Source organism: Moschus berezovskii, chromosome X, assembly GCF_049115385.1.
Source record: "Moschus berezovskii isolate FMDL1 chromosome X, NW_MosBer_1.0, whole genome shotgun sequence".
NCBI classification, from domain to species: Eukaryota; Metazoa; Chordata; class Mammalia; order Artiodactyla; family Moschidae; genus Moschus; species Moschus berezovskii.
This window is the reverse complement of record NC_142488.1, coordinates 63,559,938-63,567,003: the sequence shown is the minus strand read 5'-3', so window position 1 is coordinate 63,567,003 and position 7,066 is coordinate 63,559,938. Positions and strand designations below refer to the sequence as shown.

The 7,066-nt window shown below is 58.1% G+C and overlaps 1 pseudogene; it reads right to left on the bottom strand.

The window, feature by feature from the left end:
* Positions 1–1,538: 1,538 nt before the first annotated feature.
* On the bottom strand, positions 1,539–5,874 carry LOC129563922 (uncharacterized protein CXorf49 homolog; annotated as a pseudogene).
* Positions 5,875–7,066: the final 1,192 nt, after the last annotated feature.

The window sequence follows — 7,066 nt, the reverse complement described above, 5'->3', positions numbered from 1 at the left end:
TGCTGGCCTTTAGGGAGTCAGGCAGAACTTACCCTCACTTCACTCAAACCAAATGTTTCCCTCTGAGTCTCAGGCTGGCACAGCCCTGGGGTCCTGGCTGAGAGAAGGAAGTGCTCCGAAAACACCAGTGAGGGGGAAACTGAATGTGAATTTCAGACTCAATCGTGGGTGCCCTAACAAGCAGTCTGGGAGACTGAGCTGGGACACTACGGGAAGTATAATTTTGCAGGAAAATCTGTGTCATGAGACTGGTGGAACAGTATTTGATGGAGACCTTGTAAGAACACAGACCTACCAACCTCACTTGCCACAGAGCCTGATAGGCCCATTTCCACTCAAGGGTAGAGAGACGACCGGGCTGGAGGAGGACAGGCTGGCAAGATGGCTAGGGCAGGGAGGATGTGAAAGCTCCAAGGACTGGACCATCCACCTCTAGCTGCCAGGGTGCACTCTGCCCCAGGTTGGCACGACGCCTCTCCTGACCTCCGTCTCAGCGACTACCCTGAACTTTCCTCCCGTGTTCCCTGTACCGTCCCTCCTGCTCCCCAGCTCACTGGGTCCAGGCTCTATCCTCAAGCCCTTTGCTGAACCCAAGGAAGGAGAAGTGAAAGTATTGGTGCCTGAGCCTCAGGGGTGAGAGCTAAAGAGGAGAGGAGGACAGTGGCAGGTTCCTGCATGCAAGGTGGCACTGGGGAAGGGGGCGGGGTAGGGACTCCACTGAGAGGGCAGGGCCCGGGAAGGGGGAAGATGAGCAAACGTGTGCCTGTTACCACCTGCTGAAGTACATGTGCAGGCAAGGTCACCAATGGCAAGCCAGGGGAGGGAGGGATCGAGGGTGCTCTGACAGGAAAGCAGAGTGGCCAAGGTAAGCAGGACAGTGAGAACAGTGAGAGAAGGGGGATGGATCGGAGCTCTGTGAAGTGGTCATGAGTTCCTTCTGACGGGGAGGCAGAATGGCAGCAATGAATGGGAACCGCCAAATCCCAGAGGAGGGTGTTTAGAGAACTAGAAGAGGGCCTTCAGGGGAAAGGGAGGATGTGGCAACATGGCCAGACAGAGCCCACACAGAACCCAGACTGGGGGCGCTCCACTGGCCTGATGGCCAGGATGGTAGCAGAGGCTGACCCAGAGTCTCCAACACAGGATGCCAGAGGTACTGTTCTTGAACAGGTTCTGATGTGGGGCAGCTCCCCACATCAGCTCCCCAGGCCTCGCCCCACTCCCCCAACCCCTACCCCTCAGAGACAGGACAGAACACAGAACACAAGGAGTCCTTTAATCAAAAACTGCTGTGAAACTGGGGCAGAGAGGGGGCAAAACAAGGGGCAGAAGATGCTCTGGTGGAGGCAGAACAGGAGGGAACAAGCTTGGCCACAGCTCGCCGGCCCCGGAGTTAACAGCTGCTCCTCTTGCAGGAAGATGCTGGGCTCAACCCGTGAAACAGCAGAGTCAGGGGAGAGCCTCAAGCCAGGGCCAGCCCACAGCCCTGCTCAACAGCCAGGACTGTGGGAAGTGGTATGGAGTGTGTAACACTCACTTCAAAGGATCTGGAACTCGTCAGCCAGGTGCTGCATGGAGCCTGCAACAGGGAGAGGCATAAACAGGCGCAGCAGACAGAGGGATATAGAAGCCTGTCCCCCTGTCCCCGTGGGGAACCTCCTGGCCCTGAAACCTGAAACCCACTCCCCTCCCAGCCCCGATGCAAAGAGCTCTGGGCCTGATCACTCCCCACCACCTGAATTAAATGTGGAGCCATTTCCTAAAAGGAAACAAAATGTGCCAGCAGCTCTCAAGCTTGGGGCCACGCCCAAACCATGCAAACAAACAATCCAACAAGAACCTCAGAGGCCACACCAGCAGCAGTCAAAGGGAAGGATCAACAAGGCGTCTCTAAGTCCTATCAGAAGGAGCTCTCTAGGACTCGTCTGGCTGGCAGAGTGTGCTCGGAGCCCACACAGTACTTTGCTACTTGTCCATACGCCCAGCTGAACATGCACAGCAGGCTTCAGGGACAGGCTTGCTAGGTTCTCCGCCCCACAGGAATGCTGATCCCTGCGAGGCCCCCAGCACCGGCAGCCCACCCCGCTTATGCACTAAGAACCTGCAGCTCTCTGTCCCTGGTTCCTCATACCAAGTTTCTCCTTAAGCTCGTCTCTCTCTCTCTCTCGGTAGCACCAGACACTAGGCCAGCACACACAGGAGGAAGAGAAATGGTTAGTATACACCCGCCGCCCCTCCCCTCCTCCTCTCGTCTCCCCCAGGCCCTCCATCCCAAAGCCAGGTGCCCAGACTGGCAAGGGAAAGACTCTCCTCAGTGGAAAGGAGGTGGGCTCCCTGCGTGAGCTGTGGGATGGGGACGGGGGAGGGGGCCCACACACGTCAGTTGAACTTGGACCCAGATCCCACCATGGGGTTTGGGCGTGCATTTCCAGGAGCCAGAGGAAGCATGACCCGAAGACAGCCCTGGGTTCCCGGTGGCTGCTGCCGCCTTTCGAGTCTCAGGGAATGGTCAGTTGGTTCCTGGTCACCCAAGAGGGAAAGGGCACACAATCCAGCTTCCCAGGCTCCCAGTGAGGTGCAAAGGGCCAAGCAAGGTCTAACGCGAGGTGAAGCAGCACCCCGCTCTGCTGGCAACAGGCCTCCCCTGCTCTACCCAGCAGCCCAAACCTTCTCTCTGGGCCTGCCTCCCCTGTTCCCCAGGGGCAGCATTTTCACCACTGTGGTTTGAAAATCCCATGGTTCTGGGTTCAAGCTTCCCAGAGCTGTAGCCACAGCCAGCACCTGGCAGAGCAATGTGGGCGAACAGCACTTCACAGAAAAGGCTATTAACCTGCAGGTCTACACCCGGATTAGCTGTTGGGGAAATGCCACCGATCACCTCTGCCAAACAAACCCCACACAGAGGATGATGGGGCCAGGGCCAGGCCTGAATTGACACCCTGTTTCCCATGGGAGAAGCTGCCTGGGAGCAAGGCTGAGCCCCTAGGAGAGAGAGAGAGACAGAGGTTTCTGCCCTCACCTCTGGTCCCCTGCCCCCATATCAAAACCCAGGACACTCACCTGAGGGTTCAGGCCCTCTGGGCATGCCTTCTCCCTGGTTCAGGGCCATGGGCTCTGAGTTTCCTGGATCCTGCGGGCCTCTGATGTTGAGGTCGCCACTGCTGGGTTATCCATGATGCACCCATGGACAAGATGGCCATGGCCTGCGAGTGGGCAGCTAAAACAATGATTTCTCACCAATCTGGACTAAGGATGTGTGTGTGTGCGTGTGTGTGCAGCTAAAACAAAGATTTCTCACCAATCTGGACTAAGGATGTGTGTGTGTGTGACTAAGGATGTGTGTGTGTGTGCGTGGCTAAGGATGTGTGTGTGTGTGTGTGACTAAGGATGTGTGTGTGTGTGTGTGTGTACGTACACATGTGATTCGGGACGAGGCTGAGGCACGGGCTTCTGTGTGTGTGTGTGTGTGTGTGTGTGTACGTACACATGTGATTCGGGACCAGGCTGAGGCACGGGCTTGGGAAGAGAATTGAAAGGCTGATCTCTTTAGCACTTTCTCAATCAGTCAGCCCCAGGCCAGCAGGCAGAGCTGAGGTGGGGACAACAGTGAGGCACTGAGAAAGCCCAGGTCCCCTGCAAAGAAGGTTTGGGGAACAGCTAGGAAGTAGGATTCAGGAAAGTGCTGCATCTAAATATCAAAGCTGTGTGAAGTTTTTAACCGGTCCCCTTGACCCAATTCGGCTACCAGCCCTCCCTTCCACTCCAGCCCTGGCCTCGTGGAGGAGGCTGGAAACAGGCCGAGGGTGGAGAACCAAACCCAGCACACCCGAAGAGCTACCTTAACGTCTGTCCCTAGTAAAAGGACCCCAATCTGGCATCCTAATGACCCACTGACGGAGGGGCACCCAATGGCGACCCCTGAGGGATGGAGAGAGGGAGCACGGGTGAAGAAGTGTGTCCTGGGGAGGGTGGGAGGGGGAATAGTGGGGAGAGAGGAGGGGCCTTGCCTACTCACTTGGCCTTCTGGGACTGGGTCTGTATTTGGGTCGTTGTCTTCTCCCGCCATCGGCAGCGCGGGCACCACCTGCCCCACCTGCGTGACCACGGATTTCTTCCCAGTGCCTGCGTGCTGGGACTCTTTGGTTCCCCAAGGGACCACGGTATACCTCTTGGACCTCCCAAGCAGCGGGATGCCAGAGACTCAGGGGAAGGTGGCCGGTTCCAGGGGAGTGGCCGAGATTCCCTGCCCCCAGGAAGGGAAGGTTTCCCCAGGGCAGGTTTGGAGGCTCCCTCCAGGGATTTCTTTCTTCTCCTGGGCCCCCTTCCTCCTGGGAGTGGAGGGCAGCAGGCTGCCTGTAGCGGCCACTGCAGAAGTTGCTGCTACTGCTACTCCCGGGTAGCTGGGCCCGCTGCCCGCCTGCCCCCAGAGCATGCTCTGCATTTTCTTAGGGGAAGAGATGTCCGGCTCTCCATCGACCTGCTTGCCCTGCCTTTCCACAACTGAAGTGAATCCTCGCAGAGCCGAGGATAGGAGAGTACCTGGCACGTTAAGGAGATTCTCCCTGCCTGGGACATTCGAGCGTCTGGGTGTGTCCCCGGGATCCTCGGGGCTGTTGAGCTTGGCATGGCCTCCTTCTTTGGGATACATGCTCACCCTCATCAGCTCTATCTCACTGAACTCATCAAAGGACTCGGGGTCAGACAGCAGCCTGGCTGAGCCTTCCGCGGGGGGCCACTGGCGATCCACAGCCACGTTCAACCTACTCTTAGTGCCTCTCTTAGGGTTCCCCCAGGCCCGGCCCGCCTTGGGCCCGCTGACCTGGAGAGGGCAGACCGCAGCCGGCGCCACTTCCCCACTACTCTGGGCGGCCGCGCCTCCACCGCCAGGACCCGCCTCGAGGTCGGCCCACAAGGCGGACACTTCACCGACCGCGTAGCTCTCTGGGGACGGGGATCTGCCGACGCCCAGCACGTCCAGGTTGCTCAGCTGCCGCAGGATGGCCGCCACCGACTCGTCAGCCAGCTGCAGGGCGTCCCCCTTGTCGTCAGCCGGGGAGCCAGGCTGGCCTTCGCGGCCCCACGGCACCAGCCCTCCCGCTTCCAGCACCTCCCGCTCTGACTCGAAGCCCTCAGGGTCTGGGAAGCCACCCCCGCCCTCCCCCTCGCCGCTTCGCGGTGCCCCTGGCTTGGGGCCCTGTCTGGGTCCCCGTGGGGCTGCGGAACCAACTTGATGGACGTTGGTCCGCTCCCCGCCTGGTGGGCCAAAACCTGCTCCCCAAACAGACACCTCATCCTCCCGGGAGCTCGTGTCGCGATTTGGGTGGCCCCCGGAACTCGGGTGGCGACGATGTTTCACCCAGGTCGCGGTGGCGGTGGTGGTGGTGGCCAGGGCCGGTTAGGCGGGCAGCGTCTGGACCTCGCCGTCGAGCACCACAGGCACTGCACGCAGGAGGTCGCCGCAAATGACGCGAGGCTTTCAGCAGGCCTGGAACGGCTGCGCCACTGCCTCCTCATTGGCCCGGTTCCCGCCAACCAGCACGCGCCTTGTTGGCCCGCCCCTTCGAGGCGTAACCAATGGGGTCGAGGGCCTCCTCTGGTCCGCTGCCAAGCCCAGGGGCCATCTGGGCAGTTGGCGAGCTGGCGAGTGAAGGTGATGGTGCGAGCACCTCTGTCAAGCCTCTCGTCCGTCCCACCTCCTCCTGTCCTGCCCAGCCCCCTCCCCCGTTTCCCATTAGAGTCACAGCTCTGAGCCCTGACTGTGTACAAAGTGGGTGGAGCTGGAGGCAGGAGGGTACTGAGGGCGCTGGTCTCCTGGGAGGTGAGGATGAGACGTGAGGCTGGAGGCGCTGGGCGCCTAGCACGTGCTGAAAGCATTTGCCAGCCTCACTTCCACCGCGAGCCTTGCGACCCAATGGGAGAACGGGCAGAAGAATCCCACAGGCAGTGATCAGTGAGAGGCGTACTTTCTCCCTAAATGGCCAGAGAGCAAAGAGTGTCCTGCTGCTGCTGCAAAGTCGCTTCAGTCGTGTCCGACTCCGTGCGACCCCACAGACGGCAGCCCACCAGGCTCCCCCGTCCCTGGGATTCTCCGGGCAAGAACGCTGGAGTGGGTTGCCATTTCCTTCTCCAATGCAGGAAAGTGAGAAGTGAAAGTGAAGTCGCTCAGTCGTGTCCGACTCTTAGCGACCCCATGGACTGCAGTCCACCAGGCTCCTCTGTCCATGGGATTTTCCGGGCAAGAGTACTGGAGTGGGGTGCCATTGCCTTCTCCGAAAGAGTGTCCTATTTACTGCTTAAACGGTCTGATTCAACTGCTCCGTTAGATAGGTGATCAGATCGTCCCAGGCCTGTGTTCTCAGCAAACATTATTTGCGGGTGGATCTGGGGATAGGCTGGGCTTGGCCCCATTCCTTCAGCTCCTCCTCCACTCCGAAGCAATTGAAAGAAGAGGGAATTCCAGTGGCCAGTACACACTGCAAAAGATGCTCACCACTGATGCTCCTGGAGGTGCAAACTAAAACCACAAATCGGTTTTCGCACTCTAGGTTTGTGATCTTCAAAGAGGTTAACCATTCAGAGGTGGGAGAGGTTAGGAGCCAGCCACTACTGTGGTGTTGAAAAGAGCCATTTGGGTGGGTAATTTGGCAGAATCCAGGAAAAACAAGGGTATACAGCATGGACTCTGTTCCTGGCACTCTTTTAAAAGTGCTTCTACTCTTCTACAGTGCTTCTACTTTAAGCACTGTAGCTAAAAAGGAATGCATCTTTGCACCAATCCTAGGACTTAAGTACCCACTACTACTGGCCTCTTACAGGAAACAGGCACAAGAGGTTTCGCTACTGGCCCAAGGTCATTTGGCTCGTCTGGATCAATGGCAGGATAGAAACCAGGCAGTCTGGTTCCAGAGTCCTTGCTTTGAGCCAAAGACCTTAAAAGTGAAAGTTAAAATGAAATGCTATTTCCTCTATGTTCAGGCAAGTCTGCTGCCTGGTGCATTTTCTAGAGACATGGCTGTTACCTGCAGTGCACAAGAACACATGCACAAAGATGCTTGTGATGGGAAAA